Below are 5,511 nucleotides of genomic sequence, written 5' to 3' on the forward strand. Positions count from 1 at the left end.
TGTACGAAAACGCCAAGCTATGTACGTCCGGCTATAAGGACCAGAGCACGAAAGCCTATTTCCTCTGCAGTGGGGAGTTGAATAAATTTTGGTGAATAATAAAAAGTTTTTTTGTGGATATGTGAATTAGTGAATATGTGAATATTTAACTTAAAATTAACTCATTTGTGGCCGTAAATTTAGTGCTCTTAATTGTTTTCTTACAGATAGGGTTACCAGCATTCATTTTAAGATTTGTACTGAAAAATCACAATTTCAAAGCACTTGTGGCAAATCCAGCCAGTTTATGTGTCCGTTTTTTAGTATTTTTTTTACATTCTCAAGTACTAAGTACAAGGACAACGGAAATGTATACTGTGATGACATTCCTACCGCTGAAACTGGGTAGTTGTTAATATTTTGTTGTGTAGTATTCTTTAAATAATTTTTTAATAATAAAATTTACAAGCGCTGAATGTTTGCAAACAAGTCTTATGAATGAACGATTAAGTTAAATCTTAATTTAAGTGAGTTATGTTTTACATAAAATACAAGGGCAAACTTATTCTTTAAATGGATTTCTACCGTTTAACCTTGAATTGAATTGATTGATTGTGTTATGAAATGTTTTGAACTGAAATCAAATTTTACTTGTGACTTTTTGCATTTTATGGCGTTGTAAGAATCTAATAAGAAATTTTTAACATTGACTGCTTAGTTTCTGATGAAGTCTAAAGAGCCGAATCATAAATATTTCCTACTTGACTAATACGGTATGTGCTTAATGTGTATCCACTTTAGAATTACTTATGGTAGATGTATTTTTATACATCTCTATCTCTTGTTCTTAGACGATGCCTGTGCACAGCAGTGGGACGTACCTATATAGGTAGGCTGGAATGGTATTTTTATACAGCGTGTTTTTTTGTTATTTTCGTTAGCTTCGATAGACGACACAGTTTATAGATAAAAAAGGTATATGTTAATGAATATCTATTTTTTTGGCCTAGTATTTTTTTCGTACATAATATAAGTTCATAGGTCAAATTGTGTTATTTACAAATTTTATGAGAAATATTGACGTGACAAGTAAAAGAGACATGAAAAACTCACCTCTTAGGTAACCTTCATTTGCAAAATATGTATGAATTAAAAATAATTTGGCTACAGATTTTTTTTATAAAAACTTTTACGCTGTTTTAAACAGTACCTGCGTGTTACTTTACTTAACCTGTTGAATGTTCTCTTGAGGTAATATGTATGTATGTAAACTCTTTATTGTACAAAAGAAAAAGAAACAAAAATATAATAAGTAACAATACCATAATAAGGTTAACGGAAATCAAAAAATAAAATAAGACAGTTCGTGTATGACTATTGACTAGCTGTTGTCCGTGACTTCTTCAGCGAAGAATTAATTTATTTTTGATATAAAAGATATCCTATAATTTATTCGGAACTTTTGCGTGGCAAACAGTTCAGTAGTAAAGGCATGAAAGTGAAACAAACAAACAACACACAAACAAACAAACTTTCGTATTTATAATATTTGTAAGGATTGAAGGAAAACAAAAATATGGTTTACCTTCCGTAAAATGAGCAGAACACCTAATTAATTAAGTTATGAGGACGCCATTTTCTTTGCAGCAGTTAGGTAGGTATATTTTATGCGAAAATTTCCTGGACATAGTAATTATTTTAGAATATGAAAATGTTTATTTGGCAGTTTTTTTATTCTTGCTTGTCGGTAATCACCATTATACTTATGCAATTAGGTACTTAATTTTTAAAATGTATGGTCAAAAATGAGGTTTTGTTTAGAAGACGAACTTTAATTTTTTTAATTTCTCATTAATAAATTTATAGACAGGCACTTAATTTTGTTACTTTAAGAGTTAATATAGTGGATAAGTATCGCTACGTAAGTAGATGACGATGATTATGAAATAGAATTTTAATATTTTATAATCAATTAGTTAATAATAGGAAACTGTTTGAAAGTAAACTTTTTTTATATTTCTTAACAACCAAATAATAATTTATAACAATATCAATTAGTAAGCTACCTATTTATTGATGTCAACAATCGAAAAATGAAGGTACTTACCTACTTAAAACTGTGAACACAATCAGAACAACTCAAACAAGTAGGTGGTATATGCCGAATTCGTTAATAGCCATTTTCCAGTACGAAAATTGAAGCGCAATTAAAAAAAAAGTTAAGCAAAAAGTTTTCCCGCGTGCAAAAAGTAAAAAAATACCTACAGAAAAATGCAACACAAGTAACTGAACCAATCAGCTGTTCGTCGGGCATGTCGCCCCGCCCCGTGTTAACTTTTCCTCTTTCGCACGTCAAAATATAATAAACCATTTCACATCACTGAATATATATATTTTCGCAATACATTATTCCACCAAATTTTCCGTATTCACCACCCTCTGGCAACACCAATTTTCTCAAATCACCAATCAAACGTGAACTTTTTCGTAATATCAAATTTCGAATTGGAAAGTTTTTTTTTTCGGAACACCCAATTGGAAACTAAACTTTTTAATTTAACAAAACTGTCTGTAACCAGCCAACACAAACTTTTTCTTAAGTTATCTTTTCTTGCAGCCAGTGATAAAAGTTACCACGGTACGTAAATAAAGCGCAAAAAAACAACATGAACAAACACGTAACACTTTCATCAAATAAGGACACTTACAATATAATCGGCGAGTTTGCAGCTGAGGCGAGGGCCCTGTTTTCGTAGCAGTCGGTGTTAATTACGCGGCGGTTGCTGATACATCACTTTATAGCGTCTCAGCGGCCAGTCCAGCCGATAATTAGTTCACTGCAATGTGCTTCCAACTTATCTCCCAATACAAAAACTCAATCCGTACACTGTGACGCTTCAACACAACACCGGGTCAGTTCCAAAAGTTCAAAATCAGCATTGACAGAAGACGCGCGAAATGTTTTTTTTTAAACTGCGGCTGTCAAACGCCCGAACACAGAGACGACCATCCACGCCAGTTCACTGACGTTCACTAGTCTAGACGCGACTCGGCGTAAGTCGAGGAGAAGAAGGCAGCGGTCTCGACTCGACCGGCCCGCCTTTTGTTCATCTCGCTCTCTCGCGCCATGCCCGCCCGCACAGTTTTTACGGTTTAACCGACTCGACTCAATTCAATTCAACTCAACTCAAATTGTCGTGGCGCAAATGCCTTTGCACTGGACGCTAGAGTGAGACGTAAAGCATCGTCACTTCATTCATCGTTAGCAACTTTTTAATAACACTAATCAAAATGTTTCCGCTGAAGCGGCGATTCAGCGTCTTGGCCCGCTTGCGGTTTTGGTCGCAAATGTTGACGTTCGATGCGTTTTCGTCAAGAATTATGCGATCGGAAAGCGGAATAGAGCCTTAATCTTCATTGAAGACGCAACAGTGGGCACGGGCGTGTCGTCTCGCTCGTGCCACTATCGTCCGGTGGCGCGTGGCCGCGCGTGTGAGAGAGAAACCCGCGAGGCGATAGGCGTTACCGTTTCCCTCAGTTCCCTCTTCTGGGTGTGTAAAGTTTTAGACCGAAACATGTAAAATTGCATCTTGAAAAAAAGTTATGTATTAAAAAAAGAAGCTTAGTGCGCGATGGGGGGACATAACGGGAGGTGGTGGAAGGTTTTTTCGCAGGCTGTATTTTCGGGGGTGTCCGGCGTGGACAATGCATTACTGCACTCCTCGCATCACCTTGCATTTGAACTGCGATCAAACGGAATCGACTAGGCTGCACTTACGTTTTACTACTCAGTCGACTTAATTTGGTCCTTATGGAAACCGATAACGGCTAACAAAATGGTGGTAGGTACCTATATGGTATCGATTGATCTCAATTAGACCCGTCTAATTGCTCGACGCGATTCCCAGACTATTTTAAACGCGGCTCGAACTTTTTAAGAATTGATTAGGTGATTATAAAATAAAGCAAAGCTTTTCGACTAGAAAAATTACCTAAAGCCAGATTTAAGCTTTTTATTTTAAATACTAGGTATTTAAGTTTTTCCGCTTATATTTTATAAATCACCGTCTCACCTTAATAGATAGGTAAGACTAACGGATCAAGAAGCAAGTCGTCTTTGCTATGAAAAAATCGATGGGCAACTCCTTGGAACTGATAAATTTTATTAGAACTTATTGAAGCACCACATCATCAAGCGAATAGGTAATATACCTAGTCATGAAGTACGAAAGTCAGGAACCTAAACTTATCGACTACCCGGATCTAAACTAAGAGAAGTCGTGCAAGTTGCAATACATTGCGGCGCTCGATTACTTCAAATGCGTTCACTTTACAGCCTCGTGATTTAATGCAACTTCTTGCGGGTCTAACTGGGCTTAAAATCGCCAACTTTTTAAGACATGTAAACAATTTAAGACATGTTTGTTCCGGGACGTAGACCGCGTGGTTACCTTTAACGAGTTCCCGATATCTCGACGCAAATACCAGCATCATTATCATCTCTCTTCTTCTCAGTCGGCATCGATTTCTAAATCGATGTCAGTCGGACATTCTTGTCAGAGTGATGGTCGTGGTTTCGCAGACGAGGTACACGGAGAGATGTTCGGCGGGTCGAAGACTTTTTCGAGGACAGCCCTCTTAGCAATGTGCTTCCATTTCTGCCGGTTAGAGGCATTGCGAGTACACTGGACCATGGTGGACTCAGTAGCTTTTTTAATCAGGTCAGTCCAGCGAGTTGGTGATCAGGCTCAGGATCAGGATCAGGTTTGCAGGTGGTAGGACTTTGTGCAAGGTCCGCCCGGATTGCTACCACCATCTTGCTCGTTAATCCTGCCGTGAAGCAGCAGTGCTTGCACTGTTGTGTTTCGGCGTGGAGAGTAAGACAGCCGGTGAAATTACTGGCACTTGAGGTATCCCATCTTAGGCCTCTAGGTTGGCAACGCATCTGCAATCCCCCTGGTGTTGCAGGTGTCTATGGGCGGTGGTGATCTCTTACCATCAGGAGACCCACTTGCTCGTTTGCCATCCAATCGAATAAAAAAAAAAAGGCGCGTGCTCTCTTACCTTCCACCTGCTCTTGAACCACCAATCTCTCCATTGAGACATTCCTAGCTATGTGACCAAAGAACTTCAGTATTAGTAATTGCAGTCGACGAAAGCCGGTCTATCATTAGTTGGGATGCGTCAAAATATCGGTGGCCGTATTGTATAACAGACTTGGAATAACGATTGTTTTCTCCACTTCTTTCTGTCCCACAGTGTAGGAGAAGGGCAGAAAAAGATGGTGAATGGGATCGGAAACGTCAGTAGGTTAATAGCAGTCCACACTCCCTGAACAAAGTGTAGTATCTCAGGGTCTATTGCAGGGGTAGCCAACCGGACGATCGCGACTATCAGTCCAGTCCAGTCGATCGTGGCAAGGCAAAAAATATAAATACTGAAGTATGCTGTGTCATTTAAGATTTGAAGAAGTATTGTCATTGGTAGATCGCACAGGGTTTCGTCGGTAAACAGTAGATCTTGGGTCTAATC

This window comes from Choristoneura fumiferana, chromosome 17 (genome assembly GCF_025370935.1).
Source record: "Choristoneura fumiferana chromosome 17, NRCan_CFum_1, whole genome shotgun sequence".
Classification (NCBI taxonomy): domain Eukaryota; kingdom Metazoa; phylum Arthropoda; class Insecta; order Lepidoptera; family Tortricidae; genus Choristoneura; species Choristoneura fumiferana.